The following is a 14,671-nucleotide window of genomic DNA, read 5'->3' on the forward strand; positions in this document are numbered from 1 at the left end:
TCCACGGGCCGCTCCGCCTGTCTCCGCACACTTCATCCGGGGAGGGGGGAGCGGCGGGGAGATGAGGGGGTGTGTGGGGGGGGGTCTCTGCTCAGGCCTGGAGCGCCAGGCAGACCCAAAGAGGCTGTGTCCTCTGCGAGGCTCTTAAGCTCAGATCGCCCCAAGGACACCCACTGCACTAGCAGTGCCCTGCACTGTGCCATGATCTCCACTTGCAGCCCCCTTACAGTACCAGTTCCCCCAGTAATATCCACTGGCAACACCAGTTCCCCCTTTAACACCTCCATAGCACCAGCGTGCCCCAAGTAGCATCAGTTCTCTTCTGATTCACGCTAATCCCTCACAGCAATACCAGCCCCCAAGCACCATCAGCCCCCCCAAGCACCATCAGTCCCCCAGCAACCTAAACTCCCCCCAGCACCACCAGTGCCCCCAGCAACACTCGCTTCTCTTGGCAATCATCGCCTCTCTGTAAGGTGGTTTTTGGGTGCTCAGGGCTGCACAGAGTGAGAGCACGCAGACCTCCTGGCCCCCCTGCCCCGCAGCCCCCGCGCAGCCCCCATTAGCATCCCCGCGCCCGGCCCCCTGCCCAGCCTTGAACTTGGCCATGCCGGGCTGCGCTCCTTCTGCCTGCCTGGGCTCGCACAATGCCGGCCTTGACCCATTGTTTGCTTTTTTCGGATTTCAGCTGGGAAAGCGGCCACCTCGCGCAGCCTGCCCCGAGCACGCCGGGAGCGGGGCACAATGGGGAACCCTGCTCTGCAGGCAGAAGGGCTCCAAATCATTTGAGAGACATATTCATTATATTCTTTCACGGGGGTCTGTTTGCATTGGGTTTAGCGGTTACTTCCCAGACGGGGTTCAGACCAAATAAAGATCATTGAGCGGCGAGGGATTCGCTCGGGCTTTCAGGGAAATATGCCTGATGCGGGGCACGGCGCAGCCCGGCTGCTTGGCTCTCGGCTGCTCCCGCTTCCCTGTTGATTTGCCTGGGTTTATTTTGTGCCCGTTGCCTCCTCCATCTCGAGACTGCACCAAATCACACGCTCACTTTTGCGAAAGGGAGAGTTTATTTTCAACAATGCATGGGGTGGGGGGGATTTGAATGGGAGAGAATTACAGGCAGTACATTTCTCTTACAAGAACAGAGAAGGTGCAGTACAACAGCAGCAGGGTTGCCTGGCCTGGACAGGCTCATGGTCCTCTGGGCCTCAAGCACACTGCCTTCAGGAAGGCTGCACTCCCACAGCTCCACAGACCCAGGGATCAAGAGCAGCAAGGCCCGTGCTCTGCTCCATGAGCAAAGCCGGGGGCTAAAAGCTCCCTCCAAACTTCACACACCTGGTATTTCACCGGGTGAGACAGCGACTGGCTCAGGTCTCTCTGCCTAAGCACACTGGTCCTGCTCTGGGGTATTGAGGGCACTGAAGGCAACATACAGGAGTGATGTGGGATGATCCCTTGGCTCCCTGTGTTGCCCTGGCTCCCTCCCCATGGCTGCACCGCTGTGTTTTGAAGTGATGCAGAAATCCACTGTGTTCACAAGACAAAGCTGTCTCCTCTCTGAGGCCAGTGGAGAAGCAGGTTGGGACCCTCCTGGAGAAACTTGGAGAAGTCAGATGGCAAGTCCAGGTAGGTGGTAGCCAACTCCAAGAAGGAACTCACAGGCTTCAAAAGTTTCTTGTCCATTCACTGGGATCTAGGAAGGAAAGAAAAACAATGGAGTGGTTATGACCTCTCTCAAAGAAATGGTCCAGTGGCACTTGGATGAGAACAGACCAAATTGTATCTGATGGAGCAGAATTCCAATTCTCTTTCCTTCCTCACCACACGTTTCTCATGGCTCTGGATGACCTTACCCTCTTCCTTACTGGGAAAACTGTAGTCACCAAGATGCCAAGCTTCCTCGGCACCCTCCTCCATCCCCTACCTCTGCCTGCCCCGCACACTGCCAGCCAGGGGAGGGCTCACCGCTTGTCCTTCCTCCCTAGGCTTTGGGGCATGGGATTACTCTGCATGTCAGAGCCACTAAAGGCACAGCCCTCTGATGTTTTAATCTTCGTGTTAACTTTCCCTGCCCTTGGCGCCCTTGCCTGACTGGAGAAAGTGATACCAAGCCACCGAGCCGGAGCCGAAGCTGTGACGCTCAGCCAAAGTCCCCTTCTGGGCTCTCCCCACGCGCCTCCTGTGCTTTGCCCCACACATCTTGCACCTTGCAGGACGTTCTCCTCCCTTTTTCTTGGTTTTTTTTTTTCCATCTATTTCCTTTACACTTTATCCATGTTGAGTATGTATTCCCTAGCCCCCAAACCAGTCCCATCCCTCTCCTATCTTCCCTTTGCTTTGCCCATAAACTGTTACATTGGAAGGAGTAAAGACCAATATAACAAATCCTTGAGTACACTTGCAAAAGGAACCATCAGCTGGCTAATTTATTCTTTTTATTGCACCAAATTGTAATTTTATAAAATATTGCAAATTTTATAAAATATTTGCAAGCCCATTTTAAGAGATAAATCATCTGTGTGGCTCTCTAATGAGCCGCCCTGGGAGTAGCTGGCATGTGATCTGCTGTAGGTCGCACCGCAACGTTCCCAGGCTGTGACTGGATGAACCACCGTAACTCTTTGAACTGTGCAAATACTCCACGCTCTGGGGTCCAGGCTACAATTTTCATGGGTATTTTTCCTCTCTCTTAAAAATAGATCTTCTGTAACCCCTTTATTGCAATATTCATAAAGCACTTGATGGAAATCCAAGGAAAATCCCTTCCCTTCCGCAACTTTGAAGCAAGCCTAAAACTTAAGAGAGGCAGAGGGCAAACCCACCCCATGTGCTTGGGTTTGGGGAAGGGCCATGGCCTGCCTCTGTCTGTGTGTGCTGACAGGACAGACCCCATGCTGCGTGTGTTTAAGGAGACCCAGGCTGCAAAAAGCCAAGGCTCAGCACTTCTTTATCCTGTGTGAGATTAGGAGTCATCCTGAATGTTCTCCCAAGCCTGGCAAGTATGTTGAGATCTGAATGATGGTGGGTGTTTTCCCAGGCCCAGGAGAGGAGGAACCCTTGCTCTCACCAGGGGGAAGCCTTTACCTGGCAAGTAAAGTCCCCTGTCCTGGGCAGGGACAGCCCCAACCCTCTGCAGGGACAGGCTGAGCTTGCTTTGGCCTACAAAGAAACTCCCCTGTAGTGTGGATATAGAGGATGCTCGTTGTTTACCAGACACCAACCCAGCCTGGATATCATCCACTGTCTGCCTGGTGGGCTTGAAACTCCTGGCACTCAGTAACTGAGGGCAGGAGGGGCTGGACCAACCCAACTGATTCAACATAAGCTTCAAGAAAACTCAAATCTCCTGCATGCACTTTCTCTCCAGAGTTCAGCATTGCACTGAGGGTGCCTGTGAAAATAGGGACCCACCAGGACCCAGATCCAGCAGCAATCCTCCTCAATGCCCTGCACAGGGAAAGCATCCCTCTGTGTGTCTGTGTGTGGATTTACTGCCCATCTTTTTTTTTTTTTTTAAACTGAATAAATAATTGAAATTATAGTTCAGCCTCTGCCCCAACACTTGCTCCTGTGCCTCCCTGTGCCCTTACAAAGCCAGCACTGAGGTTTATGTGCTGATAAACTGCCCTGCCACAGCAATTCTGGGCGGTGGGAAGAGGGAAAAAAAAAACCTTAAATAATGGTAAATGGATGCAGAACGCTCTGCCTAATCAGATTCCTGTCCCCTATTGAGGCCAGGAAGGAGGGACCCCGCTCCTCCCCTGCCCTCAGCCCAGCCTCCGCTTCACCGGCTCACACGGAGAAACTTTCTGGACAATTTAATCTCGACAGGGTGTTACTTAGAAAAACCTTTTTCACTGTCAATTTTCCCCCCCCCTCCCTCCCATCCCCCCCCTTTTTTTTTCTTCCCTCCCAGCCTTGATTGAATTTTGCAAGCCCCTGATATCTTTCTTTTTTGTGGGGATGCACGCTGCTTATGCAAATACCAGCCTTTCATACCAGCCTCCCTGGCTCAAGCCCTCCAACTTGAATGTGACCAAAAGCTGTGCTCTCCCCTGCTAACTCCTTAGCACAATTACACCTCCATTCTGCTCCAGGGGCCCGGGGAGGGGGGAAAAAAATCATTTTAAACTAATAACACGTGCTGTTTGCTTTGGATAATTACAAGGGAGCTTCGGCTTCTAAGAGCTATGAAATATTCTGTTCAGCAGGGCGGGAGGGAGGCTCCGTGTTACGCCTACGCCGCGAGTTTTATCTCCTGACAGAGATGCTCACACGGCCTCTCGAGGCTCCCTCCATCTCGTGCTCATCCTCTGCACCTGGGCAAGCATTTACATTTCCTACGGAGCAACTTCTCGGTGCTTTGGGCTACAGGAGAGAGGAGAAGGCGCCTGACATTTTCCTTATCTCAAGTTACAATTTCCTGCAAGCATCAAGATAATAAAACATCGGCGATGGGCAAGATGAGTGAAATGAATGCGTCGGCTGAGTCTCCCGCAGCAGCGCGGGAAGGGCCGGGGAGAAAGGACACCCGGGGGATGCGGCTGCTCCGCTGGCTCTCGTTTGCATCGTGGCCCTGACGTTATTGTCCTCCTGCCTTGTCTGCTGGGGAAGTTTATGTGGAGGGCTTTTGCTGGGGCAAGGAGGAGGAGGGGAGTTTTCCCCCAAAAGCACCCAGGAATCTGTCAAAAGAGGGACAGAAAAGAGAAGAAGAAGAAGAAGAAGGGAGACAGAGAGTGGGAACGTCAAGGACCCCTGACTAATGAATAGCAAGTTTGCCCTTGAACCTCCCTGGGCTTTGCCATTCCCAGGCTCCAAACAAGGGCTGATGCATGCTTGGGCCCAGCTGCAGGGGGACCGGGCTATGGTTCATCTCAGACACTTTGACAGCCCGGGCCTTTTCCCCACATAGCTCAGACTCGCCTAACTACTCCCCTGGCAACAGCTCAGTGCAGGAACCTGCGCTGAGGCCCTGCCTGCTGCATACAGAAGTACGAGGAGGAGGAGGGGAACCGCTGGGAGAAATTAGCTAGAGACTGGCTTAACCCATCAAATGCTGGGCAGGTGTTGCCAGCCCCAGCACCCTTTGCTCGGCCCCAGCACCCTCGATGCACCCCTGGGTGCTCACTGGCCAGTGTCTGCAGTGGAGCTGGAGGGGTCGGGGTGGGTTAGACGGGCTGAGTCGCTGTGTATCACTAATCCCATGACCTGCTGCTTCACCACGACCCAGAGCCTTGGACCTCGTGAGTCTGAAGGTCCTCACGGTGCCAGGGATGTAGGAGGGAACCAAAGTAGCCAGCTGGAAAAGGCCACCGGACACTGAGAGGAAAGGCATGGCCTCTCCCCGCTGTGGTGGGACAGGGCATCCCTCCCTGCCAGCCAAAATGAGGGCAGGGGCTGGATGAGAGGCACAAACTTGCCCTGGATGCTCTTTCTGCATTGCAGATCAAAGGCTGGGGACGAGCTGGCCTTAGGGGTCTGCACTGAATGGCTGGAGAGAACAGGCACAAGCACCCGGCGGCTCTAAAATGCGACCCAGAAACGTTCCCACATCCCAGCCCCATATAAATCAAGGGGGGAAAAAAGGGGGAGCTCCATCCCAGCCTCTGTTTTTACAGAGCATCTTTCATGTGCAGTCCCTGAGAGAGGGCTTTGCCGAGCTTGTTAAGGATGGCTCCTGCGCCAGGCAGAGAGGGGGACGCACCATATGGAGAGGAGAAAAAGAAAAGGGGACACTGAAAATGGAAAATTATGCAAAGCAGGAGGAGAGGCACTGGGGGAAAGGGGGGAGGGAGGCAGCAAGGAGGTGGGGGATGGGGAGACAGGAGGCTGGAAGGGAGCCCTGACTTGGGGAACACCATTAGCTGGCACTGGGGCTGCATGAGGAACAGAAGTGACCAGGTGCAGGACAGCCCTTTGTACCCTTGGGTGTTGTCACTGGAGGGCAGTTCTCCAGCTTGTCCTTCCCTGAGAGGGTCTGAGCTGTGCCAGGGCTATGCCCAGCTAGACTGTGGTGGGTGCATTCTGTTTCTGGAGTTGTGCTGGACTGGGAGACACAGAAATACGAGGTCCATGATGACCTACTTCAGAGGTGTCCTGAGGACCTCTGTTACTATAGCAATGAGGTTGCAAGCAAACATTATGGTCTTTTGGACAAGAGTTTTGCTTGTCATCAATCACAAAAGCCAGACTCATGTAAGGAGGTGCCAGGGCATTGTAAGAAAAGGTCTGATCAATAGCAAGGGCCCAAACTGCCCGCGCAGTGAAGGTGGGTGCTTGGGTGACTGAAAGGAGAATCCAAATTCAGCTGCCAGAGCTCTTCCCTTCCCCTTGGACCCTGCAGAGTCCTGGTGCTGCAGGCTCAGTATGGCTCAGGGATGCTGTACAGGCATTCCAGTCCAGGCTTGTGTTACTGCCCAGTTCTTGCTCAAACTCCAGCATCTTGCCTAAAGTGGTGTTTGCAGAAATGACTTGGCTCCTCCCAACCCAGGTGTAGAGCTCCTTTTCCCTGTCCTGGAAACACTGGCCACCTTTGGGGAAACCACCCATCTTGTCACTGACAGCTTCTTTTTCCCAAAGCCACTCTATGCCCTACACTTGTGGCACTCTGCTGGCTCCTTGTCATGGGCCACGACCACCTTGCACATCCTCACTGGGTGCAATCCCCCTTCTCCAGGACATCCTTCACCTAGCAAGGAAAGCCACCCATGCCCGTGCTTGGTGTTTGTTGCTCTGTGACTCCTGCTTTGTCCCCTCCATGCCATTTCCATCTCCCCATTCAGTGGCTTTTGTTCAGAGCAGCTAGTGTTTTTCCTTCACTCTCCTCAACACTGCTCAACACTCAGGAACACAAACTGCTCCTGGCTCCCACCTCTCATCTCTCTTGGCCCTGTCACAGTCTTTGATCTCATACCCGTATCTACCACACTGCTCCCTTTTCTAGCTCCTTCTGTTTGTTCCATCAGGAAACCTTCCCTTGCTGCATCCCAAATGGATCTCTCTATAAAATCCATCTACTGTGCTTCCCTCCATTTACCCTTGGTTAATTTGCCACCAGTCCTATGCCCCTAAACCCTCATTTCAGGCAGGTGTGGGGCACATTCATGTGAGGCCAGTGCACAAGAGGGGCTGGTACAGAGACAGGTGTGGGCTTGTGCCTGCAGAGATGGGCACACTCGCCCTGGCATACACGTGTTCCTGCCTGCACATGCCAACACCTACATGTTCCTGCCCACGTTCCTGCTGCCAGATCCAAGGCTGTGGGATTTCAAGGGGAGCTTTTGTTCTCCAATGGGGCAGGGGCATTACCTGCACAGCACGGCTGCAGGTTGGGATTTAGGCTGTTTGGTCTTACAGTCACTAGACTAAAAAGATGCTCTACCCATTTAGTTTCTTCAAGAATCATGCCCTGGAGTAAGGCTACATGTGTTGGCCAGATCCTCAGTAAAGCTCTGGAATAAGCTGTAGGCACTGAAGAGGATTCATCTAAGCAGCATACGAAGAAAATAGCAAAAAATAAAGTTCACGGGGGCACACAAAAAACAGAGCTTCCACCCACAGAGCAGCTGTGTGGGGCTCCGGAGACAGGCAGGCAACGTGGGAGATGCTTCAGAGCTTGCTCTCAAAATGAGGCATTTGCAACAGCTTCCCTTGCTCAGCCACTGGAGATACAGTGAGCTAGCTGCCCTGCAGATACATTTCAATCTTCAGGCACAGGACTTTGTCCTGGGCTGCTTTAAGGCCGGCTGGCCCTTGTGGCAGCATGATGCAAAAATGAGATGTGCATGGGAAAGGAGGAAGAGGGATGTACTCTATCCCTTGGTATTCTGACACAGGCAAGAAACTGCCCCTCCACAAACAAACCCAGGCAAAGGGGCTGTTTGGTGTTCACACTGCAAATTCCCACCCACTAGGATGGGTGGTATGGGGAGAGCAGACAGGATTCAGGGTGTCCTTTGGATCAGGCTGGCCTCAGCTGCTGTGCTGGAAGCTGAACCGTTTCCAGGGAGGATATGGCAAGAACAGTGAGTCCTGCCCAAGTGACGGTCCAAAGCGCTGGCACTTCGTCCTGATTCAACCTCGCCCCAGATTCCCGCCCTTGGCTCACATCCAGGTTTCTTTCTCCTTGACCCATCTCCATCAAAAGAAGCGCTGTTACGAATCTCTGCTCTAAGTTTCTAGTCTACAAATAGAAGCAAAGCAGCACCTGCTCCGGAGCTGAACATTTCCACTAAACCCTATTTTGATGCCTGTCCTGGCCAAAGAAATCTTTTGGGACCCTGTCACTTGTATGAGAAGTTAAATATTTCAACCTCCAGCAATACAAGACACCGATACGATACTGAATTACACAATTGCTCTATGCCCCTGCATTTCCACTTTGGATGCAGAGATGCCTCACAAGGGCTCATCTCCAGCAAATACTTCTCTGGACAGGGACAGGGACTTGGCTGCCTTGAGCACTGGGGCCAATGTGTTTATCAGGCTGCAAAGCTGGCCCTGCCATCTCTCCCAGGGAAGCTGTGCCATGGGAGCTGCTAAAACAGCATTTCATTTCCAAACAGGGCCCCAGAGACCTCTTGTGTGAAGGATTCAACAGAGCGAGGCGGGGTAGAGCAGAACAAGGAGACACAACCCCAGGCTAAAAACAAGCCAGACCACAAGTTTGATGGACCTTATGGCTCAGCACCAGGGTTCAGGCTGGTCTGTCCCCTTGAATCAGTGCCAATCTCTCCTATGCCACCACTGATGGGGAAACAGTGAACTGGGATTTTTTTTCACTTCCTTCTTCCCCCCTTTTCCCTCCCCTAACTCCTTTTCCGCATCATAAGCAAAGTCCTAATAAAGCTCCCATCCCCACTGCCAGCCCTGCACCATGCTCCCAGCAGAAAAGAGATGCAAAGCCACGCTTGGAATCTGATTCCCCGGCTTTAAACGCTGCTCTGCCAGCAAAGTGCGACTTGAAAGCTCCCCTGTCACAGTTACAAAGCTCCGAACAGCCCTTCCTCGGATAATCACGCTTATCTCCAGATTAAGAAAGAGAGACCTGCAGCTGAGGCTGGTCACATGGGCTGGGATGTGGGCAAATCTCTTTTAAACAATCCCCATATAGCTGTGACCTCCACCGCAGCCCAAATACACCGTGCCTCGGTCCCACTCGAAAACCAGCTCTGGAGACATGACAGAGCATGTGAGAGGAGACTGGGCTATGATGGGGGGGGGCGGAGGGAAACCACGGGGGAGGAGTGAGAAAGCAACGGAGAAGAGGAGGGTGAGAAAGACGGAAGAAGAAATAAGTAAAGGGAGGATGTGGGAGAGGAATAGGATGTGGTGGAGAGGGAGGAAAAGTGCATGAATGGAGGGGGAGGATGATGAAGGACAGGGAGGTCTCTGCTACTCTTCCTGTTGGGGATTAGTTGTCCCTGCACTGTCCTCAGTTTAACTCTTCCCACTCTGTCCCCGGCTGGCAGCCTAGCCTGATTACGTGACTCCAGCTGTGCCAAGCAGCCTTGGCAGGGTGAGCACGTTACCTACTTTGCTGCCACGGATTCATTAAGAGGCTTTGCTTGTGTGGGAATAGTCATCCCAACGGGGAAAGGGAAAAAAAACCCCTTCTGCAGATCAACCTGGTGAGGAGCTCTGACAAAGCAGTTTCCACAGCTCTGCCCAGAATTTGGGAGCAGAATTAAGGAGAGATAGGGATGTGCACATAGGAGAGGAGGGCACGGGGTGGGAGGTCAGCTAGAAGGGGATGCTCAGGGATGAGGCACCAGACAGGAAGGGAACTGCAAGCCCCTTGAAGGATGCTGGTGCCTGGTTCTTCTTTGTGATTAAAGGCCACCTTACATCTGGGTCAGGCATGGATGATACATTCACCCTCTGCGTAAATGAAAGGTCTGAGCAACCGCAGAGGGACTTTTTCCAACAGCAGGTTCCCTTCTTACATCCATGTGGGATTAACACAATTCCTTTGCAATGGAGGAGCTCAAACAGATCTGGAATGGGCACAGGGTGCTGGGGCTGCACCTCTTTGAGGATGTCCACTTTCTGCTGGCACTGACTCGGGGTTTCCAGCCGCGGGCTGCAGCCCGCCGGAGGGACTGCAGTGCTGCCTCTCCAGCTGCTCATTATTCACCCTGCGCAATTAGGCACCGCTGATAAGTCACATGAAATTGCCTTTGTTCTCCAACTGGAAGACCTGCATTTCATGGGAATCCCTTTTTTCCTGCACATTACTGATGAGCTGCCCACTGTACCTACTGCTAGAGTGGCAGTGAGGATTTTGGGGTACTCTTTGGGCTGGCCATCGTAGATGTCCCATGCAGGACATGGGGAGGTGTAGCCTGGCCCTGCCTGTGTTCCTGGACTTCTCTGAGCACAAAGGAGAGCTTCTCCTCCTGCAGCCCACTCTGCCCCACCAGGGGCTTATCAGCTGTCCTCCAGGCAGGTGGCTTTGTCGCTTCCTGGCTACTCTACCATCTCTCCATGTCACTTTCCAGCTTCCCTCCCAGTAGCAAAGGACAGCCCAGTGCAGCTGCAGTGGGGGAAGTGGCATCAGCCCTACCCAACCCAAACCCTGCTGATGCCAGCACTCACCTTCCTTTGTTCATGACCTTCCCCTTCCTCCCCAGCCAGCCCATCAGGACTCAACCCCATGCTCTGCTGCTTGGACCAAGCATCTCCCACCCAGGCTCCCTGCAAGGCCAGCCCTGATCCATTGTCTATCAGCTCCTGCTCTTCATTCCTTCACTGCACCAGAACCCAAGCATGGAACAGAAGGCAAAGCAAACTGGAGCCATGAAGCTGGGTACCACCGAGCTCCAGAGGAAGCAAGGTGTGCTCCAGTAAACTTCCCAAAATGCCTCTGCTTCTAAGCAGCCTTGTGCCATGTAAACGCCTTCTCTTTCAGCATCTGGCAGCTGCTCAGACAGGACCACAGGGTGAAAAGACATCTTGGCCCATTCAAGAGTTTCTTCCCATTCTGCTCAAGAAATGTATGTGGGCTCTTAGATTTTGTTGATTTAAGGGAAAGGATGCAAAATTAATTTAGACAGGAAATTAATTATATGTGAACTGATGTTTACATCCCTACACATACAATGAATTCTTGTGTGAACCTACAGAATGCAGATGGATGGATGGATGAATGATAACAACAGTCTAGGAATGACATTATGTGCTGGTCCATACGCTGGGGATGTAGAAAGACTTTTCTCTGCATTGGTAATTAATAACTCTATCCTGAGCAAATGTTGATAAATCCTTTATAGAGCACGTTATCTCTGTCTCTCCAACTCCTGTTCTGCATTTCCATTTGCCTGTTTCCACTGCTCCACCCCTGGCACCCACACGCTTCACTTCCCTCCCATATTTTGTAACTGGTAGCAGCTTTGACTCCCTTTCTGGAGAAAGAGGCGGAGGTTTTGTTAGTGGGGCTTTGTGTGAGTGATTGCATGTGTATGTGTGTATACAAAGATGGATACAAATCCATTGGAAATAAACACCTTTTAAGGGACTTGAGAGAAAGACACACAGGGCAGAGGAGAAGAAAGAGCCTACAGACCCTCAGCCAGACAATCAGCCAAGATGAAGAGAAAGACCCAGTGAACCAAAAAAAGCCTCAGTTCTCTTTTAAACTCTCCATGATTTGCAACGAAAGCAGCAGATCCCATGGCTGGGAAGCCGAGCTCTGGCGATGCAACCCTCACCCCTTCTCCCAGCCCCGCACAGCTCAATTACCCCAGGCTGCCAGGCTGCACCGAGCACACCCCCACCACCCCGCATCTCCCCCGCCACCGAGACAGCTTTCACCAATGGAAGGAGTACAAATATATTCATTGGCACCTTATCAGACATGCATGCAAAACTAATTAACATGGGGAGACATGCAAGCTGCCACCCAGCCACAAATACACACCCACGAGCATGCACACACACACGCACGCATGCACAAGGCAACCCTTGTCTAGGGGGGACATTCAAAAGGCTTTGTCACTAATTTAGGCATCTGTCTCAGTCTGGTCTGGTCCTCCTGGCTAGGCTGGAGTTGTGGTTTTTTTCCCACTCTGTTTGACAATGCTGGGAACATGCCCGGAGACCCCTCATTCAAATCACCCCTTGACAATGGTCTCATTGTGTGAGCATATAGAAAAGGGAAAGGATGGGGGAGAAGATGTGGAAGGGGGGGTAAGGAATTAAAATGTGAACCCAAGGAAGTGTTTACTAACACAAGCCTCGCAGCTGCCCCGTCTCTCCTCCACCCCCTTCTTCCGCCCCCGGCCGTTCCAATGGCCCAGCTTGTCCCCAGTTTGAAGCGGGCAGCAGGATGTCGGGACAGTGGAGTGGGAGCAGGGCTGCACAGAGGTGCACACAGAGCTGGCAGACTGAAGGGATGAAGCCTCAGGACATTCAAGTCTTTGGCAGCAGGGGGGCAGGTACAGGTTAGAGAAGAAAAGATAGAGCCAGAGATGCCTCGGAGAGGATTAGGGACTTAAAATGTCCTGGGAAGGACATCTTCATGGAGGAGCAAGAGATTTATTGGTATAACCACTCCAAGGCTTTTCCAGGCAGGAACAAAAAGTGCTTAAACCTGGCCTCGTGGATTTAGAGCAAGCGAGCAGCCTCTCTGCATGGTTTGGACTGCTCTCTTCGGTGCTGCTGCCAGACACGCTACAGCACGAGAAGAAAGGGGGGGAGCAGCAGGGAGTTGGAGCTGGGGGCTCAGAGGATGGACCAGACTCCCTTCAGGACCCCACTGTCTGCCTATTGCTAGTTAATAAATTCCAGGAGAAAAAAAATTAGGAAAAAATACCCTAATGCCCTGACCAGCCCCCAGGCATGCCTGGGGGAGGAAATAGCAAAGGTGCAGATGGGGGATGTTCACCCCAGCCCCACCTCGCTTGGCTGGCCTTGGCAGGCTCCGTTCAGCTGGAAATGCCCAAGAGCCAGCAGAGCAAAGGGAACGGGAGCTGGGGAGGGGGAGAAGATGATGACAACGTTTTCCATATATGCAAATGCATCCACACAAGATACCCAGAGGGAGACAAGACAAAGAGACCTCAAAGAGGCTGGCTCTGAGACCCGCACAAAGCCAGACACCTCCGCACACCTCCGGCGTTTGCACGTGAGGACCTGTGCAATGCAAGGTGTAATGTTGCCCAGAGGTCCCCCCAAATCTGAGCAGATATCAGCCTAAAGAAAGCCTGGTGAAGGAGCCCAGTGAAAGCTGCAAAGACAAATGCCACAATCCCACATCCTCCTACACAAACAGGTGCACCTTAGGAGTAAAAACTATTCCTGTCCTTTAGCTTAGTCAGAGAAGAGAAAAGCTGTGATGCAAACCCACATAAGCCCTGCCTTGGTGGGCAGAGGTGGCTCTGCTCCTCCGACATTGCTCCTGCATTCAGATCCACCCCCTAGGCCTTTGTGTGCTTTCCATAAGAGGAAAGCTAGGGAATTCCTGGACAGTACTAAACAAGGCTGGGCAAAATGTCCCACAGAAACCCAAGAATGTACATGAGGCCAAAATTTTCCTCCTCACAACCATTGCGTCAAAAACAAAAGTCACCTGTGCAAACATTTCTGCTTAAAAAAAGGAAACTACTGCCAAGTAAGCAAATCTGTGCCTTTTATCCAAACAAGTGGTTGTGAGCAGTTTTATTGCCACATTCCTGTGCCCCAATGCACAGGGGTAAGCACTCAACACACAGTGACACGCAGGGACTCGGGGACAGAGCTGTTGTTTTAATAGGGCAATGAAGACAGCAAATGAAATAAAACCCTACAGAGATCAGCTTGCAGAACTCAAGGCTGAGAAAATCTATTTGATGGTAAAAGGAAACAAGGACACTCGTGATTCTGCTCTCATTTCCATGCTGTAAATTTGGGCAGCTTTTACTGAACGCAATTAAATCCTCACTTAGGATTTAACCTGGTGAAGCTGAGGGAAGACCTTGCTACAAGACTCACCTCTGAGCTCTTCCCCTCAACTTACTCTGCAGAGGCCATCAGGAGTTGTGAGAAAAACGAGTGAAAAAGCAAGGGAATTCATAAATCCCTGCCAGTGTGGCCATTTCAAAGCCCCCTTCAGCATTGTCTTGCCTGTCCTCTCCTTCCCCAGTTATTTGCTGCTTTGCTCATGGAGCTTTGGCTACAGGGAACAGAGTAAGTACCAGCCTGGAAAGCACAGAGACTCAATGGTATTTGGGCATCTCCTTCCCTTTGCCTCTAATGGGAACTGAAAACCTCAGCAAACCCCCAACATATCCATTCCCTGCCTCTGGTGGCTGATCCATCATTTCCAATACTCTTAAGGTCCCAGTGGGGACCCCATGCAAGATTCTTGCAATAAACCATGCAAGACCCTCTGTTACTAACACTTCCTTTCTTTACATTTCCCTTTATTTTCAGCCAGGGCATTTCAAAGGCTTTTGCCCAACAGCACAGTTTAACACACTGAGTTTCCCAACAAGTAACAGAACTCCTCACCTATTTATACCACACAGGTAAAGCCACCTCAGGGCTGTGATTTTAAATCCATACGTGTTTTTCCCCATGGATGTTGAGAGCTGTAAATCTCAACATCTCATTAAACAGATCACTCAGAACAGATTGCCTCCCAACATAACTTTTTGGCTGGCCACTACCCATGAGCAGACGATTTTAC

Source organism: Cinclus cinclus, chromosome 13, assembly GCF_963662255.1.
Source record: "Cinclus cinclus chromosome 13, bCinCin1.1, whole genome shotgun sequence".
Classification (NCBI taxonomy): domain Eukaryota; kingdom Metazoa; phylum Chordata; class Aves; order Passeriformes; family Cinclidae; genus Cinclus; species Cinclus cinclus.